At 42.4% G+C, this 27,409-nt stretch overlaps 2 protein-coding genes across 4 annotated transcripts in view; one reads left to right on the plus strand and one right to left on the minus strand.

The window, feature by feature from the left end:
- The window catches only part of BTRC (beta-transducin repeat containing E3 ubiquitin protein ligase), a 212,315-nt gene extending 204,899 nt beyond the window's left edge, over positions 1–7,416 (plus strand). For all 3 annotated transcript variants that reach the window (XM_069098782.1, XM_069098781.1, XM_069098780.1), the window contains one exon: positions 5,094–7,416. The gene's annotated coding sequence lies outside the window, so the exon portion shown is untranslated. The remainder of the gene's footprint in view (positions 1–5,093) is intronic.
- The window catches only part of NPM3 (nucleophosmin/nucleoplasmin 3), a 390,782-nt gene that overhangs the window by 103,404 nt on the left and 259,969 nt on the right, over positions 1–27,409 (minus strand). The window lies entirely within an intron of this gene.

The raw sequence follows: 27,409 nt of genomic DNA on the forward strand, positions 1-27,409 counted from the left end.
CCCATTATGGGCCTGGGACTGGTTTCCCCCTACATGCTACAGTATTCCACATGGTGTCTCCTGGCCAGACCCTGTCCCTGATATTCCCAGCCTTCTCTGTCTCTTTATGCTGACCTCAGCTGGAAAAATGACTCACTGTGACTTTTTTCTTAGATTTTTTCCCATCAAGATTCAGGCTAATATAGAAGTTTTTTGGGGAGCTTGTTGTACTACTTTCTGCTATACCACCATCTTGTCTCTACCTCCCTTCTATGCATTTTAAAAATAATTTCATTGGCCTTTTTTGGATGTCGTCATTGCTCCATGCTCCCCCCTCCCACAATTAAAAATGGAGAAAAAGAAAGAGGAAAAAAAAAGAGAAAGTAAGCAAAAAATGAATCTACACAATGACAATGTCCGAAAGTATATGTCTCTTCCTATACCTTATGTCCTTTACCTCCCTGTCAGAAGGTGGGTAGGATGCTTCATCGTGAGTCCCTTGGGCACACGATTGATCAGAGTTGTTAAGCCTTTCAAATTCGTTTTTCTTTACAATGTTAACCTTCCTTGTAGATATTATTCTAATTCTACTCACCTCACTGTATAATTTTATACTAAAGATTCTCTGCAATAGTCACCTTTGTCCTTTCTTTTTTTTTTTAAAGCAATCAGGGTTAAGTAACTTGCTCAAGGTTACACAGCCAGTTATTTCTGGGTATGGTGATGAGTATCTGAGTCCATATTTGATCCAGGTAATCCCGACACTGGAGCCGGTGCTCTTACTCACTGAGCCACCTGGCCGCCCCTAAGCAATTGGGGTTAAGTAACTTGCTCAAGGTTACATGGCCAGGTGTTTCTGGGTGGGTGCTAAGTGTCTGGAGCCCGGGATTCAATCTCCAGGTCTTCTCAACACTGGAGCTGGTGCTCTTACTCGCTATGCTACCTGGCCGCCCCTACCTTTGTCATTTCTAAAGCACGCTTCTCTTACATTCATATGCCACAACTGGCTCAGCTGTTCCCCATTGTCTAAGAGACCATCTAAAACACCCCCTCCTCCTTAGATTCTAGTCATTTGCTTTTCTTTTATTGTCCTCTTTTTTCATCCCTCCTTCAGGATCAGGAAGTTTGTTTGACTTGTGACTATGCCTTTCTAGTATTCTCCCTCTTAATCACTTTCCCTATTCCCACGTATCCTCCTGATAAGTTTGCTGTATTTCTGCACCAGATTTTATATGTTTATGTTCAACTTCCTTTGTCTGTTTCAGGCAAGACTGAAGTCCATCAGATGCCCATTCCCCATTCCCTTTCCTTCACTTTTGTACTCTTTTCATGAATCCCAATTACGAGGAATAGCAAGTTCCATCTCCTTTTTCTTCTTTTGTACCTTAGTGTATTCCTCTTACCCTCCCTTCTCAAACACTCAGAACAGAACCCATCCACTTCCAGGGACCTCTTTTTTTTTTTCATGTAATTCCCTCAGATCCCTTTAAAGACATTAAACTTCTGGAAAGACACTCTTTTCTTCTCCTTCCAATTAGAATATTAACACTATATTATCATAAAACTGCTTCCAGTTGGTCAGATAAGTTTACCTTTCTGGGTTTCTTTTGATTCATTTATCTCACTCACTTCTTTTCTTTTCATTAGGATTGCTTGGTATCCTCTTTCCCTTTTAAAGGTCCTCTTTTTCCCCTGTAAGGTATAGTCAGTTATAAGTTTGTATCTTTTGCTTTTGCCTTTTAGAATATTGTATTTCGGGGCAGCCAAGTGGTACAGTGAGTAAGAGCGCTGGCCCTGGAGTCGGGAGACCCGGGATCGGTTCTGGCCTCAGATACTTAACACCCACACAAAATAACTGGCCCGTGTAACCTTGAGCAAGTTACTTAACCCCAATTGCTTTAAAAAAAAATATATTGTATTTCAAGATCTCATCTCATTTCCAGTAGATGTTACTATAACTGATCATGGTTCCTTGGTTTTTTAAATCTTTCTTTCTGGTTGCTTACAGTAACATGTGAGCTCTGATTTCAGCTATGACATTTCTGGGACCTTTCCTTTTGTGATTATTTTCAGGAGATGATGGGTTAATTCTTCATTAGCTTTACTTTTCCCTCTGCTTCTAATTCCTCTTACCCTCCTTAATAGGTCTGGGCAGTTTTCAATAAATCAATCAATGAACATTTATTAAGCATCAGGTACTATGCTGAGCACAGAGGATATACAGAAAAGGGCAAAAGATAGTCCCTCCCTCAACATGCAAGCAAATATATACAAAGCAAGCTTTCTACAGGATGACTATGAAGTAATTAACAAAGGAAAGGCACTAGAATTAAGAGGGGTTGGGGAAGGCTTCCTATAAAAGGTGGACTTTTAGTTGGGACTTAAAGGAAACCGGGGAAGTCAGTAGGTGGAGCTGAAGAGGGAAAGCATTTCAGACCTGGGGCATAGCCAAAGAGAATCCTGGAACCAAGAGATGAAATGTCTTTCATGGAACACCCAGAAACCAGTGTCACTGGATCAAAGAGTGTGTGACTTAGCAATAAGGTATAAGAAGACTAGAAAGGCAGGAGGGGGTTAAGTTATAAAAGGCTTTGAATGATAAGATCAGAAGCCATATTGTAAGAGGTTAAGAAGTAAGAGAGAAAGGAGAGGCCCCTGTTGTAGAATGCTTGTTTTGAGGAGTTAAGCTACAAAGGACAGAAGAGATATAGGACAATAATTATCAGGGATGGAAGGATCAAATGAGGGGTTTTTTGAGAATGGGGCAGACATGGACATTTTTATGGACAGTAGGAAATGAGCCATTAAGGAGACATTGAAAATAAGTGATAAACAGCATGACTAATATGGAAATATGTTTTGCATGACTTCACATCTATAACCTATGTCAAGCAACATGCCTTCTTGATGAGGGGGGAAGGGAGGGAAGGGGAGGGGAGGAGAGAATTTGGGACTCATAATTTTAAAAAATGAATATTAAATATTTACATGTAGTTGAGGACAAATAAAATATTAAATATATTTTTTAAATTAAAAAATAAATGATAGAGTGGGATGGCAGAAGGGGCTTTTTTTAAGGCATTCTTCTCCTCATTACCTTTTTGAGCCTCTTTTGCCACTTGAGTTAGTCTATTTTTTAAGATGTTATTTTCTTCAGTCAAGTTGTTGACTCTCATTTCATAATTTTCTTGCATCCTCATTTCTCTTCCCAATTTTTCCTCCACTTCTCTTATTTGGTTTTCAAAATCCTTCTTAACGTCCTCTATGGCCTGTAACCAGCTCGTATTTTTCTTGGAAGTTTTTGGTGCAGGAGTTCTGACTTCACTGTCTTCACCCTATTCCATGCTTTGATCCTTTTTGTCCCCAAAATAGGAGTCTAATGTTGGATTCCTCTGTTTGCTTTGCTTCCCTCTTTTACTCATGTCACCCCTCAGTCACTTGATCCCTGGGCTTTTTGCCCAGTAGGACTCTGCTACCAGACAGGGGAGCTTCCCTCCCAAACACTGGGGTTTTCTCAGCTGCCTCAGGTATTAGCTGGGTGCCCTCTCTGAAGGCTCTACATGCTCTGACTCCCTGGTCACACACCCCAGGGCCTCCACCCTAGACCACAATCCAGATCCAAGCAGGTTAAAGGAAGAGCATTTACCCCTTAGACTGGTCCCTTGGTCCCCCTACAGTCTTCAGGCCAAGAGCTGAAGCTGCCATGTGGCTGTGGCCTTGCCACGGCACCTCAGCAGCTTCTCCCTCCAGAGATAAAGGCCGACCTCAATCCCAAACTACTGGATCCCAAAGTCCTCACTGCACTGACCTCTCACTTTGTCCTTAGCATCTATGGGTTGATAATTCTGGAAACTGCCACAGCTGCTGGTGATCTGAAGTCCCTCCAGCCAGCGGCTAGTCAAGCCCGCCCTGCAGGGCTGGTGTCAGCTCCTAGAGCACCTCGCTGGCCACTTGCTGCCGGCATGCCAGGCTGTCCTCAGCAGGAGGTTAACTTCTCTGTGTCATTTTGTGGGTTTTGTAGCTCCAAAGTTTGTCTAGGGTCATTTTTCACGTGAATTGGGGGAGGTGGGAGCCAGAGCTGCGAGGAAGTCCCATTTCTACTCTGCCATCTTGACTCCGCCCCCCCAGAAGGGGCAATCTCTTGGAGGAAATGGGATGGAATAAGATTAGTTGAACAGATAGAGAAGTTTTAGCCTTGTTAAGGATTAAAGCTATTTGATCATGTGAGATGGGGATGAAGGAGAAGAGAGTGGCATAAGTCATTTGAGTGATAGAAGATGAGGAAGAGAGGAGGAGAAATCATGGTAGGTTTGAGGAGAGATAAGAAGATTTGGAAGAACCACTGTGGAGAGTGGGATGGGGTGTTGATAAGGGAGTTTTAATGGGATTCCCTAGCAGCAGCAGGACCCAGTTGAGGTTTTGTAAGATAAATTTTAGTGAACCCAGTCAAAACAGTTGCATGATTTTTTTTTCCACCTTTGTTCTGTAGCACATGTGTAGGAACAAAGGTGGCAAATAGTGGAAGTTATCTAAGGGTGATCCTTGGCAGGGCTCATTGAAGCTGACTTTGCTGTCAGTCTCCTCCTATTGCCCTTTTGCTTCTGGCTAACATTTTATGCAGTTCTGGAATGGGAGTAGTCACTTCCTGTGGTTTCTTACTGATTTGTTTTCCATTATTCAGTCTGGTACAGACTTCAGTTTTACTGAAGTAATTAAGTATGTGGGAGTTGATCCATCTGCCTCTCATTCAGGTAGACCTCTTGGCTGGAAGTCCTTGTATCAAATTTTGTATTGCCTGGTACAATACCTTATTATATGTGGTAGGTCCTAAATAAATTTTTAACAAATGAAAGGTTGATTGACCAGGATTAGCTGTTACTCTTACTTAGTGTTTTATACTAGACTAGACACAATCCTGGGTCTCACTAGGTAGCAGCAATATTATCAAGTGCCAGACTTTTCATATATCCTTAAAAAATAGTCTTTCTTATCTGTGATTACAGCTGCTGAGCTGAGGTATGAGGTTAGGGAAGCTCTTGGGATCTCTGCTGACTCTTATATTTGATGAAGATGTTAAAAAACAGAACTAATAACTCTTTCCTTTCCTTTTGCAGGATTCATTAAAGTTGCAGTATTTAATGTATCTGCCGATGCCAGGACAAGCAACAACAACAACAACAACTATCCAGTTACCCAGGACTAGCTGAGAAGTGGGGCTTTCAGACTCATGTTTGAACAGAGTTGGCCTGCAGTCGACCCAGGGTGGTCTGCTCAGCACAGCTGACTGCTCAAGTGCTGCTATCAGAAGATGTCTTTTATCTTTGGTGAATGATTGGAACTGTAAACCGCCCCCTTCCCTATTCCTTCTTCCTTTCCCCACTGCACCTGTTTTCCCCCTCTTTGGTTGCAGGCACAGATGACCTATAAATTTAGTGTTTTGCCAGAATCTCTGTTGCTTTGCTGTTGAGCAGAAGAACTAATGCCCCTGAGAGAACCTGTCCTGAGGGACAGGAGGGTGCTGCTTTGAGCTAGACAGCTCAGCACCCTCTGCAGACTTGAGCTTTGGGAGCATCCAGCACCTGACTGAGAACCACCATTAATGAAGAAGAGGCAAAAGTTTCCTAATGCCTTCTGGGGCTGTCCTGAGTGAGAGGGTGTGTGTGTGTGTGTGTGTGTGTGTGTGTGTGTCTGTGTGTGTGTGTGTGTGTCTGTGTGTGGCAGTGTTTTGTGGTTTATTACCACTGGCGGATCTGGTACATTGATCCAGGATCTCTTGCTTCTTCCTTTCTCTCACTTTCTTTCTCTCCTCCCTCTTCCCAGTTCTCTAATCACTTAGAAAGAAGATATATGAATGTCCTCAGCATGCTTCAGGTAAATCAACTAGAAGATACCACACTCAAAAGGGTTAAAAAATTGTTCAGATTAAGTGTCCAGGCCAGGATTTTGCTTCAGGTTATCCCAGTAGGTGAGTCTGTAGTGGATACTGAGCCTGTAAAAGTGGTGCACAGGAACGAGCACTCCTCACCTCTTCCCCCACCAAAAAACAGGACCATGCTAGCCCTCATCTTTGTCTATTTTTTTTTTTCTGGACACAGCAGTCTCCCTGATTCCATGTAGAGCATTGGAAGGAGGAGCTGATTACATTTCCTCTCATTAACAATTAGATGTGTAATAAAAGCAATTGTACTTCATCTTAAATCCCTCAGACTACAAAAAAGGTTTAGAGTGACCAGGGCCAATCCCTTGGGTGCATTCAGCATAACAGCTTACTTCTGCTCATATCAGGATGCTGAGCATTCAAGTGGTAACATCTTTCCTGCAATTGTGAACCAAATAGTTGAAGAAATAGTCAGCAGTGAAAAGATGATCCAGATTGCTTTGGGGCTAGTAAATACCATCTCCCCCCAAATAAAAACCTAATCACTTTAACTTTGTATTGCAGAATCTGCCTGCACTCTTTTCTAAGCCATATACTTACACACAGGGTTGACCTGCTATCAAAGAAGAATCAGACTGAAATTTGGGAAAGATAATTCAACTAGTTGAAGAGATTGAGATTGTATTAGCCATCCTTTGCCCTTCTTCCTTTCCTTTCCCTCTCCATCCCTAACCCACACAGATTTCTCAGGCAATTAGTTGGTAATGTAAATGAATGACCTTCATTGGTGTCCAGATTAAATAGCTGCCTAGAAAGCATCCATGTTGGATCACACACAGTGACCCATGTCTCATGTGACCCTCCACAGTGTTAGTGAGGACACTGGGGATCACAGAAGTTTACTCTACGTGTGCCCAGACCCCATATGTAAAATTGCATGAACCATCAAACTGGGCTCAGAACAATCAGGATAGCCAAGGCCCTACCATCATGTATGTCCCTCCTCAAGTTTCTCATGGAAGCTTAGAAGGAAAATCCATCATTTCCATTTTTAATTACAACTGGCCAAACAAAAGAACATCTCAGGCAACACTGAAAACCTGAAAGTCAGGCAGAACCAGAAGGCTATGCCAGGGCTCTTAGAACCAGGCATCAAACAGGAGCATGTCTTCTGGAGGTGAGTCCAGAATGTGACCTGAACAGACTCTGGTGGTTCAGAATTGGATACACGGATGTATGCTTTTCCCTTCCTCGGTATATCAGCACACTTAACATTTGTATTCCAGGTCATATGAAGAAAAATAATTTTCTAGCACAGTGACTAACTCCCCCACAAATGCTGCAAAGGTTGATTTACTAGTCGGTGATTATTAGGGTCCCTTGTTGGGGTGTCTGCTAATGACTTTTCACTTAATTGGTCATTATTCTTGAATTAAGGATTTTGCTGCAGGTGAAAGAGAGGTATCCGCTCCAAAATGTATACATTTCAAACACTGAAATAAATGGACATGGACTTGTAGCTATTTCAGAAGTAGCCTACAATAGCCATGACTCTACTAGCCTTCTGCTCTATGCTGCTCTTTAATACAGGGGAGATAATGGGTCATAATTGCTACTAGAAACTTGACTCTAACCCCAGGTCCTTCTGAAGGTATGCTGTTTTCAAGACATTTCAAAGCCTATTTGGTGTATACCATAAAGAAGCTTCTAGCTTTTAATGAGATTGAGCATGGATTTGGCAACTTCACAACTGTCAGCTCAGAGGAGTACATTCCATGAGCCGTCCTCTCTGCTGATGATGGAAAAGGGAATGAAGTTAAGTGGCCTGAAAAACTTGAATCTCCCATTTCTGAGCTTTGGGGGTCATTTACCAGTGCATTGTAGAAGAAATAATCAGGTAAGTAGAAGTTCATTTCCAGGGAAGGTAAACCCCACTTACCATCTCTGCATGATTTCAACAGGAATTGATTTTCACTAATCCCCAACTGGGCTAGAATAAACATAGGGTCTGACCTTTTTAAAAAGGAAAGAGAAAAAAGAACAAAGAAAGTCTCTTAACCTGTTAAAAGGAATGATGGGAAAGTAGCTGAAGTAGAATGAAATACCTCCATTGCAGATGTCTTCTCAAAATATGTAGGACTCTGGTATTACTTGCTAAAATTCCAAATTTTCGAAAATTCCTTCTGCTAAAGATGGGGTGAGACTCGTTGAAAGTGAAGTGTTATGTACAGGTACACGTGTGCATGCACAGTCATTTTCTTAACACCCTGAACTTCCTGGACAAAGGCATATAAATACGCCTTGCTGCAAACATACATATTTCCCTAGAAGAACTTTTATTTTCAAGTATGCAGTTTAAAAATGGATATGAAGAAATTGTGAAAGGGAAACCTTATTATGCAGCTGTTCCTTAGCAAAGTTCTTTTAGCTAAATCCTAACATTCTGAGAGATTCTGAACTGAAACAGTGGCATGTATTAATATCTATGATTGTCATAAATGTGAAAACCTTTAACCTCTTACTGAAGAGAGGCTGTGGCTACTCCGTGTTGGTCTCCTGCTTGTGTCAAAACAAATTTCATCTTTTGATTTGGTACAATCAGAAGCTGAAAATGAAAGAAATACATTTCTTTCTCCCATTTCTCATTGGTCTGAACACCTATAATCTGATTCAACATGTTTCTTAAGGGAGGAAGAGATTTTTAAGGAGGGGAAATTGCAAAGAGTTTAAATGATTTTTTTTTCCCCTGGGATTATTAGAGATAGAATGCCTCATTGCCTCAGGTGAGAGCAAGCCACACCCAAGTCATGTGACCTTGAGGACCTAATCTACAGATCTGAGTCTGTGGCAGCCTAGTTGCTTACAAATGGAAAGGAGAATTCCCAGAGTTGACTTCTCACACCTTCACTCTGTTACACACCATACTCTAGCCTTTATTTCCTGATCAAATTTAGTTTCACTCTAACTTTTCTCCCAACATATTTGACCTCCTTATGCACCTGAGTTAAGTGAGCAGGCTTACCAGGACCTGAGAAAATTGTTTTCTACCTTTCTTTCCATCTCTCCCTATTCAAACATGAGGTTTATCTTCTTCCTTTTTTTGACAAAGGATGCCATTGCTACAGAGATGTCAAATTTCATCATTGCAGGCTTCACTAGGTGTATCTGAAGCCATCCTCCCTTTCTCTCTTCCTGTAGCCAATTTCACTATAATATGTATCATAAGATGTGAAGATCTTAGGGAGCATGAGCTGAGTGTTGCATTCCTTCATACTTTTGCTCATTGCTCACCAACAGAATTTTGGGTGCTAAGGAGAGAAAGTGGTAAATCCATGAGTGGCTATCAGATTTCCAAGTGGAGTTCTAGGACCTCACTGTGGGAAGTTTAGCTCATATGACCTGAGACTTCCTAGAAAGAAGACAACTGAAAATTGTTTTCTGACCAATTCAGCTGGAGACTCAGCTACTTTGTGTAATAGGGCTTTTCTCTCCGACTGTGAATGTCATTGTAATATTTTGCTCCACTCCCCCCAACCCCTGCACTTGGCAACTCCTGGCACAAAAAGGAACCTATAGTTTGCTAGGGTGTGGGCTTGTACAATCACCTCGACTCTCTGTACTCAGAAAAATACAACCACCTTTAATGCTTTCCCAGGTTGGTAAGAAAGTGAGTCTAATCTAAGCTGTGGTTGAAAAGGGGTGTTCAGACAGACTGGAACTGTGAGGATGGGGCTAGAAGTATTAGAGAGGTGAGGTTTCCTGGGAGATTTTGATTTTGTTTAGCTTTTTGTTCTCTAGACTCAAGTAACAAGTGCTTTGACTTTTGTGATTATGTTATGGTGATGTATAGTTAATGTACTAATATGTTCAAGAGCTAGGATCATGGTAATAGTATGTTTTTTTAACTGTTCTAAAAAAAGTAACTTAAATTACAAATATAAGATTAAATTGTGAATTTGCCTAGTGTCTTGTCTCTTTACCCAGTCATAGGAAGGAGAATAAATTTGAAAAGCAATTAAATTAAATTATTAAATATAAACAACAAAATAATAAGGCATTCACATATGAAAATAAAACACTAAAGTGCCAGAGACTGTTGAACTAAGCCCCAAGATCAACCATGGTGGACATGGTCTCTCTCTCTCTCTCTCTCTCTCTCTCTCTCTCTCTCTCTCTCTCTTTCTCTTTCCCTCTCCTTTTCTTTCTCCCTCTCCCTCCCACCTTCTCTCTCCCTCCCCCCCACCACATACACACACACATACATTTTTTCAGCATCTCTGCAAGTTGGTCATCTTATCAAGAGACTTGCAATTTGGCTATGCTAACAGAGATTATTTGAGGCAAGAGAGTCTGATAAGCTATGAAGAATAGCAAAATATTAGTGATTCTATGGACAGTCATGATGTGATTTCTGAGAATCCCTTCCCAAAGTATATTTTCCCTCCCTTTTCTCCTCTCCCTCTTTTTGGAGGCATTTTACCCCGCATTGTCTGTCTAGGACTGATGGACACAGATGGTGCCTCTCTTCTCTGATGCTGTGAGATTAAATCTGATCCAGAAGATCCTTCTAGATTTTATACCCCTTTCCTTATGAGGAGTTTGTGGTGTATGGTATACATTCCCCTTTCAGGCCCCTTCAGTCATGATAAAAGGTCTTCTATAGCCTTCCTATAAGGAGAGCAGCTTTTTTCTTTCCTCTTACTGGTGGTGACCACCTCTCTGCTGCCATAGGAGAATATCACTATACCTCCAGAGGCCAGGGAGGAGGCCCTTACCAAGGCAAACCTAATGGGGTATTTCATTACTAGTCTGATTTCCTGGCCTGCTCAAAGCTTGAGACTTGGAGAGAGTGAACAATCTTACAATCCTATCAATATCAAGCCTCCTTTACCCCAAAAAGGCTGTGGTCCCTAAAGCTGCCTTTGCAAAATTCTCACTACTCTCTTCATTCTCTGGTCTAGGACAGCAACCTTTCTCCTTCACAACTGCTGCTGCCATCAGCAGTGATGTGGGGGAGGGGGGAGAGAGAGAGGACTTCCCCTCTTCCTGATTGGCTCTTACCAATTAAGAGCATTTTATTAGACTGCTAATTAAAGGCACTTCGTTAGCAGCAGGGGAGGCTGGGTGGGTGTCTGGATGCTGATGGAGCTGCAACTGAGAGAAATTGGTTTCCTCCCCCCATCAACCCTAGCCTCTGAGGACCCCCCTCAGTCCTGAAGCTTCTCCTTCTACCCAACAAACCCTTGGCTTTCAATTAGCAGCTCTCAGGGGAGCAAGGTCATTAGTATCTGAGCCCATCGCCTTCCCAGCCCATGTGGACTTGGGAGGATTGGGAAACCTTTTTTTTTTAATTTGAGATCCTAGAGAGGCAGGAAAAAAAGTTAAAACTTTAGACCACGTGGTGAGAGTAGGAGGATGTTCCCACTTAAGATCTAAGGAAGGCTCCATGAGAAATGTTCTTGCTGTGGAGAGCTCTTCATTCCTAAGTCTCTGCTATTGACCCTTCATTTGAGTCTATCAGCACCCTCCCCCATGCCAGGAGCCCAGCACTCCCTTTCATCCCTCCCATGGTTTCCTGGGGGAGCAGAACAGAGAATCTATGAATCATGGATGGGGAAAGAGTATTAGCGGCTCCAGTTTCCAGGGCCACAACTAGGGTCCAGCCATTCCATCAAATCATATTGTTAACTGTGGTGTCATTTATATCATCAAGAGTCAGCCACTATTCACACTATTCACCTCTTCCCTATTACTCAGGTAGGGAGTGACTGTCCTCACACTGAATTAACTTCCTTGTCTCTGTATCCTTATCATGGTATTATTTGAAAATCTGTCATTTGAAGAAAAAGTGATCTGAAATGATCGAGTCTCAAAGACATGGATAAAGATTCAGTGGGTATGGATGATTGCATTTTCTGCCTTTAAAGGCTGTCCCTTTAAGGATCTGAGGTGACTGCTAGGGAATGCTCCCAAAGTAGTCCCCTATGGGTCCTACTCCATGAGGGGGGCAGGAATCAGTTGTGATCAAGAGCATTGACACCAGCAATTGAGGGTCACCCTGAGGACAGCCCTAACCCCCTCCTCCCCCACCCTCCACCACCACCACTTAGCTGCAGAGTTAGCACCAGGGAGCTGGACTGGGAGGACAGATTTATGGCCAAGCCTGGCTCTCTCTGTTTAACCCACAGCCGACTTGGGCTGCAGACACTAAATTAGATTGTTGACAATTAGAGAGACTAATGGGAGCTTGGCCGTCCCTGGAGCCAGATAGCCCAGCAAGGCCTCCCTTTAATTTACCACCGATCATAGGCAGAAAGCCCCACACACTCTACCTTCCCTCCAATACACATACACATACACACACCCTTCAGGAGGCTCATAATTGGCAAGATCAAGGCCTCAACCCCACAACCTGTGTCACTGTCCCACCATTCCCTCTGCTTTGATTCCCCCACCCCACCCTGTGTCTTCATGGTGCAGTAGAAAGGCTGACTATGGGTAAGTCATTTAAGCCTTCCTGAGCCTTGGTTTCCTCATCTGCCAAATAAGGCCGTTGAACTCTGAAGTTCCTTACAAATCTAAACTCTCGATCTCATCTCACTCTCCTCTATTCATCTTATCTCTGCAGCTCCCCTGTGTCTCTGTACTTACTCTCCCCTACAGCCCAGTCCCCCATTTCCTCCCACGTACCTTCTCTCCCCTTCACCTTTTCTATTCTCTCCTTCTGCTCCTCCCTCTTGGTCACCCAACGCCATCTTCTCACCCTACCATAGCAGGGTTTGGGTGTCTTTCTTCTCCCTCTTCTCCTAGTTTCCCATGACCTCTGACTTTTTTTCTCTTCTCCATCTATCATTTCTCCATTTCTTCATCATCTATCCATGCCCATCCAACAACTTAATACAATGGACATTTACTAAGCATCTGCTTTACAGGTCAGTGTGTTAGACTTTGGGGGAAAAGAAGGGCTACAGATCTCAGCCTGGTAGAGCTATGGCATGCATGACTATAATAGAAAATATTTAATATATATAGAAATGGTCCAAGCCAGGTGTTTAGTGAGGTTGGTGAGGGGGTCAAGAAAGGCTTCCTGGAGGAAGTGATATTCAAATTTGGCTTTAAAGGATGAGTGGGAATTTAACAAGGGAGGGAAGAGTATCCCAGGATATAGATTGCTATCCGAACAAAGAAGGGAGACTGGAAACTTGTGGAATGTTCAGGCAATAGAGAGTAGCCCAGTTTGGCTGATAGGAGATAGTCAGAGAGGTGGCCGTGTCTCTTCTCCCTCTTCCTCTCGATTTTGTGTGTTTCTGTCTCTTAAGTCCCTTGTTCTTTGGATGTATATGTACATTGCCTCTGCAACTAAATCAGGAGTTTGTAACCTTTTCATTGTAATCCCCTTTGACAGGATGGTGAAGCTTATTCTCAAATGACGCTTTTAAAATGCATAAAACAAAATACAGTATTACAAGGGAAAACAATTATATTGAAAATAGTTATCAAAATGTCTGGGTTTGGGGTTGTTGTTGTTTTTTTAAACAAGTTCATGGATCCCAGTTTAAGAATCCCTGAACTATATGTAAACTTGAGTGCAAGAATAGAGTCAACACTCAACAAACATTTGTTGTTGACTATGTATCTGAGTCTTTCTCAGTATCTTCCTCCCTCCTTCCTGATTGGCTGTCCTAGTCTTCAAAGTCCTTTAATGAGTTTGCTTAGAGTGAAAGTCTGTGGGTCTGAGTGACCTTGCCAGCTTCTCACTTGCTTCACCTCATGGTGCCCCTTTGGCCTGGACCAGCCTCAGGAGGCTATTATGATGGTTTAAGTCCCCGCATGTGTCTTTTGAGTCCAGTGTCTCCCTGCCTACTTCGGGCCCCCTGCCTGAGCCTGATCCTTGGTAACTGGGCAGTTGGGGGTAAGCAGGGAGGAATGGGTGGGTGGTAATGAGGTTGCTGTGAGTGGTGGTGTGGGGGGAGAGGCTCACATTCACTCAGGCAGACTCATAGCTCTGTCAGACTGATTGGTCCTGAGCGGAGGCGCAAACGGCCCCCCGTGGACACACTGAGATTGGTTATAAAATTACAGGCATTTGTTCTGCTGTCAGTGCCCCCCCCCCCTTACACACACACACACACACACACACACACACACACACTGTGTCTGTCTCTTTCTCTCTCTCTCTCTCTCTCTCTCTCTCTCTCTCTCTCTCTCTCTCTCTCTCTCTCTCTCTCTCTCTCTCTCTCTCTGTCTCTCTCTCTCTTCCTCCTCAGCCCCAGGGAACAGTCACTAGGAAATAGAAGAGATTGAGGGACACTATACCTATCCAAGGGTAGTAAGTATTCACACCTTAGGCACAGAATAAGGGGGAAAAGAGTTTGGTTTTCCTGTTGCCACTGGGTAAACTGAGCCTTGGTAGTCAGAGGACACTTCCCCACCCCCTGTGACAGAATAAGCTGTTAGAGTTATAACCCTGGCATACCAGCCTCCAAAGCTCAGGTTTCAGAGGGAGGTCCAGGTTCTTCAGACCCATATGCTCATGATATCCTGAAGGTAGGAAGAAAAGGCACAAGATGGAAAATATTTGGATCATAGACCCTGTCACAGGCTGTCTGTCCTTTCCTCATTTTCTGTCGTGAGGGTGGCCATACCCACCTCACTCCCTCCCCTGTTCTTGGCTACGTATCTGACCAATTCTGAGGCCTCACCATAGGTTCTCTCCCCAGCCTCTAAGCCAAAGATGATATTTAAAGGGGTAGAATGTGTGATAGAACCAGCCCCTGATGCAGGGCACTTTTGGGCAATCACTCCAAGAGAAGGCTTAAATTCCTCATGTGTAAAATTAAGATCATCGGCTAAGGGAAGGTACTGTGTTAAATCAAGAACAAGATGTGACAGTTCTTGCCCCCAAGAAGCTTATGGACAACATATAAAGGGGCGCTTGAAATGGAAAAAAGAATAGGTGCTCTGTAGCCTGGAAATGACCTACAATTAGTGAGGAGGTCCTCTTCCCTGAGGGTTTATCCTTCTGACTAGTCCACCCTTGGATCTCTGATCAGACTGCTACCTTCCCTGAACTCTGGGAGAACCAGGTCATTTGCTCTTTGGACCTCAGATTGACCACTACTGAGTGGTAGAAGCCTGTCTCCCTGCCTCCTTTGTCTCCTTAGCTTTCCTATGAGGACAAATACCCCTGTGCTTCTAGGCAAGCCAGGAAAGTAAATAGGATCCTAGATTTAGAGCTGATCAAGCCATATTATGTGACAAATAAGGAAACTGAGGCCCAGTTTCCTTCTGATTAGATCTTCTGACCCCACATTTGGAGTGCTTTCCACTGTACCTATCATACCTTGTTCAGGCTCTCAGAACAATCAGGGAAAGGAGGAGGGGTGGTCCACAGTACCCTTGATTGATGGGCATTTTCCAGGAACAGGGTAGTCTGGGGGTCAAGAGGGTAATTTATGTTGGGTGATCTCTCCAGGGAGGTGGGTAATGGTGTTCTCCCCACCTCCCCTGCTCTCTCAGCTAAGCTTGGGTCATTCATCATCCATTCCCAGCCCAGAATTTATTTGCTGTAATTACATCTTTAATTAGAGCTTTAATGGCTCATTGTTCACCAACAATGATGAATCTGTAGCTTCCTCCCCTGCTTTCTCTACCCCCCTCCAAAGGGGAGTGAGGGACCTCCCCCCAAAACTCCTTCCCTCCTAGAAGCAAAAAGGCTGATAATGAGCAAGGTCCAAGGTTTCCTTCTGTTCAGCGACAGTGTTGACATGGATAGGCACTGTCTCAGTACACAAGTTGGTGTCCACTCAAATTCCCTTGCTTCCAAGTTCAACAAGCTAGGGTGTGGCATACTAGAGAAAAAGTATGTGACCAGGAGGCAGGAAACCAGAGTTCAAATCTTCCCTCTCACCCTTCCTAAGCTTTGTTGAGTGGGTTATCCTGAATGGCCTCTGAAGCCCAATCCAGTTCTAAATCTGAGATACCTTAAGCTGTGCCCTGAGTCCACCTCATCTCCAGAACAAGAATCGTCATACCAGCTCCACAACACTCCTGACTATAACTCTATTCATCCATGTCTCTGCCCCTACAAACCCTATTCTTTGTGTTTACCATACCCTTCAGTCACTCCATCCTTCCCTGCTGTCTCTCTGGCCATACCATAGTCAGGTCTTAATTTGTTCCTTTTGAAATCTTAACACTGTAGTCAACCAGTTCACTTAGTGATCACTGGAAACAAAATAAAATCCCATAAGTGCCTTATTCCTTATCTTACTGCCTGTCCCTTTTTCCAGACCTTAATCTTGGATTACCTCCATGTCTCTGTCCCACATTTCCAGATTCCTTCTCAATCTCCATCTGAGTTGTCTCATGGGCATCTCAAGTTCAGTATCCATCATCTCATGTGCTGTTGAACACTGCTGGAGGAAGTCACAACCATTTTGACTGGAATACAGCCCAGTTTTTTCTCTAATCTCAACTGCTGGTATCCTTCACTCTTCTGAGGGCTGGTGTCCCCCTCTCTACAGTATCCAAACCTCTTTTCTCCCCAAACCTCCCATGCCTACCCCTCAGTAAAGACCTTTTTTTCATGGCTTACTAAGCAAGTCAGCTCCCTTTCCCAATTCTACAATTCAAATCCCCTTCCCATTCCTCATTTTTTTCCTTTGTTCCAAATTAAGAAGAGATGGTCCTTCTACTTGGTCCTGTCTCCTCTAGGAGCTTGTCCCTTCTAACATCCCTTCTTTTTTTTTTTTTTTTTGCCTTTTGGAGGGCAATTGGGGCTAAGTAACTTGCCCAAGGTTACACGGCTAGTATTTTTGTGTGGGTGTTGTGTCTCAGGCCGGACCGAACTCTGGTCCTCCTGACTCCAGGGCTGGCGCTTTTCTCACTGTGCCACCTAGCCGCCCCCATCCCTTCTGTCTTAATAGTCTTCAGCCTCTTTATCTCCTGGCCTCTTCCCCAGCACCTAAAACTGCCCGCATCTCTCCCATTCCTTTAAAAAAAAATTGACCCTAGCAGTCCCTCAAACTATTCTCATACCTCTTTTCCCTTCCATTTTCAAATTAGAAAAAAAAAAAGTATATACTCATTATCTCCACTTCCTCACATCCCATTCATTTCTCCACTCCTTGCAGTATAGGTTCCAACCCCACCACTCAATTGAAATGACTGTATCCAAAGTTACTCCTCAATCTCCATATTGTGAAATTTAATGGTCTTTTCTCAGTCCTCATCCTTGACCTCTCTGTAGCATTTAATGCTTTTGGTTACCACCTCCTCCTGGATTCTCTCTTCTCCCTAAGTTTTCATGATCCTGCTTTCTTCAGGTTTTCCTCCCTACCTGTCTGACCTTTCCCTCTCAATCTTCCTTCCTGGATCATAACCCTGATACTTCTATGCAAGGTTAAACTCCAGGTCTTCACTAGGCTCTTCTCTCCACTTCCCTTGGTCACCAGGTATTCAGTTCTTATCTATGTGCAGATGACTCACAAATCTACATACCCAACACTCATCTGCCTCCTGAACAAAGGTCCCACATTTCCAAATTTCCTGCTCAATATGTCTATATAGGTGAACCATAGGTAACTCAAGTTCAAAATATCCAAAAGATAATTCATTATCTATTCCACAAAGTACACTCTTCCTCCTAATTTCCTTATTTCTCTCTAGGGCATCCCACCACCCAAGTTTGAAACAAAAGAGTTCTCAACTCTTCATTCTCCATCCCCTATATCCAAACAGTTGCCAAACTTTTGTCAATTATACACCTTCATCAGTTCTCACAGCCTTCCATTTCTACTCACACATCCACCCCTCTTGTTCAGGTACTCATCCCTGTCACCTGGACTATTACAACAACCTCCCAATTGTTTTCCCTGCCTCCAGTCTCCCCTTTTCAATCCTTCACACAGATGCTAAATTGATGTTCCTAAAGCATAAGCCTCAAGAACAGTAATTCTTAGCATGAGCAGAAAAAGTCCATCTTCATTGCCCTAACATTTGGTTTCCTTTGCAATGCTATGTATTTTATATCATGCACTTAAAAACCCCCTCTGAGAAGAGATCCATGGATTTCAACAGATTGCCAAAGGGATCCATGATACAAACCAAGGTTAAGAGTCAGTGCTCTAGGGTAACTAGAAACACCTCTATTTGGTCATTTCCTTTTACAGTCTTGTTCCTATCTGTCTTTCAGAATGATTCCCAATTAATTTTCCTCAGGTAGTTGACATCTCAGTCAAAATTACCTGCTTTCCTTACATGACATTCCATTTGCAGTCTCTGCATCTATCCCAATGGCTGGAATGCCATCCTACCTCACCTACCCTTCTTGGAATCTTTAGCTCTCCTCCAGATTCAGTTCAAGCACTGCTTCCTACGGGAGCCCATTTATCATTCACTGTAATTATTAGTGCTCTCCCTTTGCCCCCAAAGAGTAACTTATAAAGTATTTATTTAGCACTTACTATAAACCAGCAATGTGCTAAGCATTGGAGATACAAAGAAAGGCAAAAATTAGTTCCTTCTTTCAAGGAGCTCAACATCTAATGGGGGAAACAACATGAAAACAGCCATGTACAAACAAGATACAGAGAGGGTAAATTGAAGATGATTTTGGAAGGTAAGCCCTCACATTAAGGGAGATCAGGAAAGGTTTCTTGTATTTTGCATTTACTTATCTGTGTATAACCAGGCTTTAGGTTCATGCTCAAATCACCTAAGAGGGAGGAATCCTGTGGGAGACAGCAGGGATCTGCTTCTGGGAGAAGGCGTCCTGTATTCCAGAACAGTCATCTTTAAAACTATCTCACGGGAACAGTCTCTCTTCCCAAGCAGCATCCAGGGGGTAAAAGCCATCCAAATTATAGGCACCATGCTCAGAGTTGAATGCGAGAGAAGATAGCTTCTCCCTATTCCTCTTAGGACCTGAGAATCCAACTTGGCGTTTGGGTCTGTTTTGTTTCTCCTTTTCAATTCTAGGCAAACATGGTGGAGTCCCCAGACCAGGGAGCTTGAGCTCCGCTGACTTTGGAGCCAAGATTCCAGGCCAGACGTTGCTGTTAACCGAGAAGGGAAGCCTAGGTGCCTAGGACCCCAGCCTAGGAGGAGTAGCAATGCTTTGAACTTGTAGCTTGCTGCATAAGAACCCAGTTAAGCTTTGAACCTAATCTTCCTCCCTTCCCCAAAGACTAAAGTGCCCTGAGGTGTTGGGTGTGGATGTTTGTATGTTTGTTCTTACTATAAATTTGAGCAGTAAATGTTGCTTTGTAAAAGCTAATTGAGCTAATGACAGAGATTAGTTATCCCCAAACTCCTTTAAGGTTCCTGGAGAACCTTGGAGGAGTTGTGAAATATAGTAAACCTAGCATTTACCTGTGGAGGCCAGGATAGTCACTGTTACATGTTACAATGCCCCCCACCCCCAGAAGAAAGGAAGAAAACATACCTAAATGCTTTATCTCATTTGATGCTCACAACAACCCCGGGGGGGGGGGTGCTATTAAAATCCCCGTTTAACAATTGAGGAAACTGAGGCAGGAAGAGATTAAGATTTGTCCAGTCACACAACTAGTAAGTGTCTAAAACCAGATTAGAACTCAGGTCCTTTTGACTCCAGGCCAACACTCTATCCACTGTTGCACTTTACAACCCAACCCAGTGGCCCCTGTAAAATATAAGGTCCTTGAGAGCAGAGATTGTCTCATTTTTTTGTCCTTGTATCCCAAACACCTGACATATGGCCGTCCTTAATACCTGTTTAAATTGAATTGAAATGGGTCAACTATTGTCAAATGTAAACTTGGATCACAAAGAGCCATCTGACTTCAACAAGAACCTAGCCTAGCAGGGAGGTAAAGCCAAGATGGCGGAGCAGCAGCAAGAAGTACAGCTGGCTTTCTGACGCAAGAAAACTCCAGACAGATCTAGTAAATCTAGACCAAGTCCTGAAGGAGAAATCCAAGAAAAAGTCACAAGTTATTTTCCCAGCCCAGGTCAGCATAGGGAAAGAAACAGATATGTCTGCAGAAACTGAGGAGGATGCCAGCATCCAGAGACTGAAGGACAACTAAGGCTATGCACCAAGTCAAGACTGAAATCCCAAAACCATCCTGGGGCACCAGGACCTCACACAGGATTCAGGAATCTGTGTTAACTGTCAGCTTTGTCCTTTATTGAGCAGTTCTGGGTCATAGATGGAGTGCAAAGTGAGGAGAGGACCTGTGCATCGAGGTGGCATTCCAGGTTAAAGAGTGGTTATAGGTTCTAGACTGAACTGAGAAAGGAACAAATTCAGAAGCAAGCAGCAGCTGTGTAGCTCTGGCCCCAAGAGAAGAGTAGGGACTCAGTTCCAACTTCTAGCCCAGTCTGAATTCTGAAGAGGAATAACCAGTGCAGGAGTCCTAGAATAAAGGGAAACCTACAGTTCTGTCACCATGAACCAGCATAGCTTTCTAGCTAACTGTGATAGTGGCTGAGCCCTGTATACTGGGAGCAGCAGTCTACTAGAACTCCAAAAGAGGCAAACCCACTGGCCTTTTGCTCAGACCCAAATCCAGGACAGCAACTTGTAGAACCCAGACAAGGGGGGCATCAATTAGACTTTTCCCTGATCAAACCTTTAGGGAGCACTTAAAATTTCCAAGTCTCCATCACAAGCTGTCCTTGAGAGCATGGCAAAATGTAATATTCCATGCCTCAAGAAAGCAGCAAGGGCCAGCCCACTCTGTTCAGAAGTACATAGAGTTAGGTCCTAAGATAAAGTTTGAAATCAGGAAGTAGACTAGAAGAATGAGTTTAAAAAAAGAAAGAAAAATAATTCCACCTTAAAAAGCTATTATGGACAGCAATGCTCAAGATACAAACCCAGAAGGAATGACTCCAAAGTATTGACAAGCAAAACTTCAAAGTAAAACATAGCTTGGGAACAGATTCAATTAGAATTCCTGGAAGAGATGAAGAACATTTCTAAAAGAGTTATAAATGTTTGTTAATGAAACAAGAATGCTAGAGGAAAAGATAGAAAAAAAATGAGAGCTGTGGAAGAAAGAATTGGAAAGGGAATTAATAGATTAGCCCTGGAGTAACAAAACCATACTCAAGCAACACCCCCTAAGAGTTAGAATGGACTAAGTATAAGTCAATGCTTCCATGAGATAATGAGAAATATTGGGACAAAGTCAAAAGCTAAAATAAATTAAGTAAAATAGAAGAAAGTGTAAAATATCTCATAGCAAAAAACAACTGGAAAACAGATCAAGGAGAGGGAATTTAAGAATCCTTGCAATGCCTGAAAGCTACAACCAAAAAAATAGCCTTGAGCTATCTCAAGAAATCAGAAAACTGCCCAGATCTCAGAACTAGAAGGCAAGGTAGAAATAGAAATACTCTCCTGGTCGCCTCCTGAAAGAAATTCCAAAATGAGAACTCCTAGGAATGTGAAGCCAAAACACAGAACTTTCAAGTCAAAGAAAAAAATACTGCAAGAATCTAGAAAGAAAGAAGTCAAATACAGAGGAATCCCACTAAGGAATATATGATTTAGCAACCACCACTCTCAAGGAATGGGGAGCTTGGACTACAGTATTCCAGAAGGCAAAGGATATAGGTTTATGATTAATAACTTATTCAGCAAAACTGAATATAACATTACAGGTAGGAAAATGGATCTTAAATGAAATAAGAGTATTTCTAAACATTCATGATGAAAAGACTGGAGCTGCATAGAAACTTACATGCAAACAGGAATGAGAAATATGAAAAATAAGAAAATGACAAAAATAAACTGCCTACATTCTAATATGGAGAGATGATACATTGGTATCTCCCTCTGAACCCTATCATTATCAGGATCATAAAGAGAGTATATTTAGACGGAGAGCCTGGGGATGATTCTATTATGTCTTAATGATTTTTTTTTAAGCAATTGGGGTTAAGTAACTTGCTCAAGGTTACATGGCCAGTTTTTTTTGTGTGTGTGGGTGTTAGGTATCTGAGGCTGGAACCAATCCCAGGTCCTCCCCACTCTCGGGCTGGCACTCTTACTGCGCCACCTAGACACCCTGTCTTAATGATCTTAAAAGAAGGGAAAGAAAGGGGAAGAGGAATATACTAGGTAGGAAGGAAAAGGAAGATTAGGGGAAATTATCTCACAAAATCAAGGTGTGCAGATAGAAGTCTATAGGAACAAGGAGGGGGGTTTCAAGGAGAGTGGCTGGCTCTGGAATCTTACTCTCATCTAAACTGATCAAAGGAGAAAATACACATAAATACACAGTTGGATATAGAAATATGTTTCATTCAATAAAGAAATCTGAGGAAACAGGGAAAAGGAAGAATTAGAGGAAAGTTAGATTAAGGGAAGGGTTGGTCCCAAGCAAAGTAAATTCTAAAATATACAAAAATATTTATAGTTCTTTTTGAGGTGGCAAAGAATAGGAATTTGAAGAGAATGGCCATTTGAGAATGGCCAAACAAATGTGGTATATAAATGTGATTGAATACTATTGTGCTTTAGGAAATGATGAAGAGGATGGTTTCTGAGTAGCCTGGGAAGACTTTATAAACTGATACAGAGTAAATGAGCAGAATCAGGAAAACATTTATATGGAAATAATATTGTAAAGACAAACAACTCTGAAAGAATTAGGGACAATGACTAATGATGAAACATGGTACCCACCTCCTGATAGAGAGGTAAAGGACTCTGAGTATAAAATGAATTTTTTTTTTCTGGACATGGCCCATGTAAAATTTTGTTTTGCTTCAATATTTTTCTCAGTTGGAGGGAGAAGGGGAAAGGAGAGGAAACAGATTTTTGTTGATTAAAAAAAAATAATTGTTTTAAAAATCAACCATATAATGGCAGACTAATCTTGTTCATCCTTCATTCTTGAAGGGGACCAAATGACATAATGAGGGTGATGTCTTGGCTTCCCTGTGAATTGGATTTAAGTGAGGTAGAGCTGCCCAAGTCATCAGCTTCATTCTCTCCTCCAAAGTAATCAAAGTCCAGTGGCAAGACAGAAATCAAGATGACTAGCAATGGCCCAGGATGGGCCTTTCTAAGTTTAGATCTTTTCCAGGCCTCCTGTCTTTGACAAGGTACTAAACTGGTAGAACAGGACAATGCTATCTATACTTTTTAATCAAGGACTTGGATAAAGGCAAAGCTAGGGTGCTTATCAGATTTGTAAAGACACTAAGTTAGGAGGGATAGCTCACCACAGACTGACAGTCAAAATCCAAAAAGAAATGGATAGAACTAATTCTGGGCAATTACTGGGTTAGTTCTGACAAAATGGAATTTAATATAGGAATAAATATCAAGTCTTATACTTGGGTTCCAAAAATTACTTCACCAATATAAAGGGGAGAAGATGTGATTAGACACAATTTGGAAAAGATCTGTAAGGTTTAATGCATTGTACTCTCAACATAAATCAACAGACTGATATGACAGACAAAAAAATGCTAATGAGACTTCAACAGCTTTAAGAAAGATATAGTTTCTTGGAGTCAGGAGGACCTGAGTTCAGATCCTGCCACACACACACACACACACACACGCACACACACACACATACAAAACTAGCCGTGTGACCTTGGGCAAGTCACTTAACCCCAATTGCCCTCCAAAAAAAGCAAAAAAATAAAATAAAAATATAGTTTCTGGGAATAAGTAGGCAATGGCCTGCATTCTATCCTCATCAAACTACATTTGGATTATTGTGTTCAGTACCACGGTTTAAAAAAGTACATTAATAATCTGGAAGACATCTGAAACAGAATAACCAGAATGGTGAAAAGTTTTAAGTCCATGCCATGAGGACACTGAAGGAATTGCAGCTGCTTAGCCTAGAGAAGAGAAGACTGGTGGGGGTAGCAGTGGAGAACATTGTAGAGATAACACTAAGTGGTTTCTTATGCCAGCTCTAAAGTGACACAGTAGACCATGAAAGTGTGAAAGATCATGGTCCAGGCGTGATTGTCAAGCAATCCATTTATTGATGCCATGAGCAAGGTCTTTATAAGTATAAGAGTAATGAAACAAAGAAGGTAATTATAGGTCACTTAGTTTTCTAATACTGCTTTGTTCAATTTCAAGATGCCAGACAGTGATGTCAATTTTAGGCCTTGAGGATAACCATGTCCTTGATTCCAATACCCAAAGAATAGTATCTAAAAATGTAGGGGAGAGTTAGCACCTGGCTAGGATCCCAGAACAGGGCACAGCCCTGGATCACAGGATATCAGGAAGGCTCTGATTTACAACCGCATCAAGGAGAAAACCAGCCCTGGACAATACGGACTGGCCACTGGAAAAACCCGGAGCTAACTTATCTAGGACCAGACTGATTCCTGGATCAGGTGTTTTGGCTCCCTTCAGAACATGTCAGCTATCTTCAAATATTTGAAGAACTGTTGTGTGAAAGAGAAATTAGACTGGCTTTGTTTGACCAGAGAAAGGGAAACTTGAAGGAATAGGGGAAAGTTCCAATGACATAAATATAGGCTTGATGCCAGGAGAAACTATCAATTAACACCATCCCAAAGAGGAATGAGGTTGCCTCAGGAAGCAAGCTATAGGTTCTACTTTACTGGAAGTGAATTCAGAGGCTCAATGATGCATTACAAGGTTTAGTGTACTGAGAAGTATGGTGTACTTTGAGGAGTATGGATGGGATCAAATGGTCACTGAGATCCCTCTCAACTTCAAAATCTGGTGATTCAGTTATTCTGTCATTGAACTAGACTCTGATGCCTGTGGAGGTGAAGGAAAGGAAACAGGTAGAACTTGGAACCAAGGATTCCATGAGAGTTTAGGGCTGGGGGCTGGTTAGCATCTGATACCTGGCCCTCCCTGCCCTACAGAGGGACCTGTCAATCCCACATTATACACCAGATGTCTCAATATAACACAACTTACAATTGGGGTAGGTCTCAAGGCCTGAAAACCCCTCTGGATTTGGAGCAGAAACTGGACCTTCCCCCCCCCCCCATTAATCATCTCCCAAGAGTTATCAAATGATTGGACAGATGGAGCAGACATGTGGTCAGACAGACAAGTTCAGAATTGATGTCTGGCTTTCTGCTGTGAGAGCAACCTCAGCTCCAAACTTGTTGGAATCTACCTGAGCTAATGAGGAAGGTTCAGCCTTCCCTACACATGAGAACCCTCTCATAACCACATTCTAGTTCTAGCCTTGAAATATTTTTCAATCCTCACTTTGCCATTCAACATGCTAACCCTCTCTCCTAGCTTTATGTAATCTACAAATCTGAAAAGGCTGTTTTTTATATTATAGTCATAAGGAAAGCACTTTGAAAACTTTAAAGCATTATATAAATGTGATACCATTATTACTACTGATTTAAAATGTTGAACAGCACAGGACCAAGGACAGATCCCCAGGTACTTGCTAGAGCCACCCTTCCAAATTAATATTGGTCCACTAATTACTATTCTTTGTATCTTGTCAATCAAATCATTCCAGATACACCCGATTCCATTATTGTCTGGCCCACATATCTCTATCACAACCTAAAGGAAGTCATGAGATTTTGTCACTTAGAATAGGAGACAAAAAGAAAAAAACCAACTAGACAAAATCCTCACCCAGGAATACGTATATTGGGACCTGGTCAGGAAAAATCTGAATCCTTCCTTACTCCTCCTCTCCCAGTGTATACTCTTTTCAGTCTTTGTCCACTTCTAGTATTCATTCCATCCATGAGGGAAAAGGTGGCAGAGGGTTAGGAGATCCAGGTTAATGTATTGGGAGGGAAGGGAGGCCGATGTAACTTGGAGAGAATTGGTGAATGGAAGACAGAAGAAAAGAAATTAAGATTGGTTCCACTCCTGGGAATGTATTTCAAGAAAATCAGAGGCAAAAAGAAAGATACTATATATATCAAGACATTAATGGCAGGGGGGAAAATACTGAAAGGCCAAATGGGTGATGGTCAGCTGGGAAACAACTGAAGAAATTGTGGTCCATGAGTGTAATGGAATATTATTTTATGACACCTGAAGAAATTACAAATGTAAACCCACAGAAACATTATGAAACTTGCCTGAACTAATGAAGGGCAAAGTGAAAACAGAACATACTCAATTACTATTATAATGTAAATAAGAACACACAAAAAGGCAAAAGAACTAGGACTAAATGCAATGATCAAAACTGTACTAGTCTGTAAGCACTCTGGTGGCTGGGACTGCCTCCCTTGCTTCTGCTTACCCCAGTCCTAGCTCAGTACCCTTCACATTGTAAACAAATAGTGACAGTATTGAATGACTAGAGAAAGTTTACTAATAGTTTCCAGCCTTGGTTCGATTGGGCAGGATGATTGAAGGAAGGAAAAAAAGCATTAACTGAAGGTGGAGAGACAGGTATTGGGAATGTCCTGGAGGAAATGGGACCTGTCCTTTGAAGGAAAGCCAGAATCTGCACTGATCAGGCCATAACAATTCCAGGAACCTCATCCTAAGAAGGACAAGCTGCAGCTGTTTAGATAAGGGGAATCAGGAGAGCAAGGGGAACTCATACCTGTGCCATATAAAGATGAGCTTTTCAGAATTGGGGACATTTATCCTGCAGAAGAGAAGAACTGATGGGATATATGATCACCAAATATGTGAAGGGTTTTATGGAACAAACTTCTTTTGTATGATCTCACCCACGCCCAGTAGGCTCAATTATCATCTCTACAAAAATGACTCACAAAGCAATAAATCCAATTCAGACCTCTAGTCCAATATCACCAATATTGTGCTAGACATCTCCGCCTGGACATTGTGTTGACATCTCAAACTCAGCATGGCTACCAAAAAGAACCACCATCTTGTCAACTAAACCTGCTCTTTCTCTAAATGTCCCTATTTCCTTTCAGGGCAACACCATCTTCCCAGCCTCCTGAGTTCATAATCTCTAAGTCAGCCTAAACTATATCCTCTTCCTTCACCCTCCTTATCCAATCCATTGCCAAATACTGTGGATTCTACTCAACATCCCTTCCAAGGGCAGCTAAATGGCATAGTGGGTAAAGACCTGGTCCTGGAGTCAGGAAGACCTGAGTTCAAATCTGTCCTCACTTTCAAACTGTGTGACCCTGGACAAGTCTGCCTCAGTTTCCTCAATTGTAAAATGGAGATAGTAATAACACCTACCTCCCAGGGTTGTTGTGAGGATCAAATGAGATATTTGTGAAGTACTTAGCACAGTGTCTGGCATATAGTAGGTACTTAAGAAATTCTTATTTCCCTCCTTTCTTCCTCCCTCCATCCTTTTTTCTCTACTCACACAGCCATCACCTTGAGGCCAAGGAACTATTTCATTTCTCTCTTCGTAGCCATAGTGCCTTGCATTGAACTGGACACTCCTCCTACATGCATTCACATAAAATGTCCCCTGGCATGCACACTCCCACTTCAGTTTTGACTCTCAGAATCCTTCAAGACTTAGCTTATATGTGACTCCTTCCCATCCCCTCCAGTTATTAGCTCTCTCTCTCTCTCTCTCTCTCTCTCTCTCTCTCTCTCTCTCTCTC

This window comes from Petaurus breviceps, unplaced genomic scaffold (genome assembly GCF_028583685.1).
Source record: "Petaurus breviceps papuanus isolate PSGF00001 unplaced genomic scaffold, PetGlider_PUasm1.0 37, whole genome shotgun sequence".
Classification (NCBI taxonomy): Eukaryota; Metazoa; Chordata; class Mammalia; order Diprotodontia; family Petauridae; genus Petaurus; species Petaurus breviceps.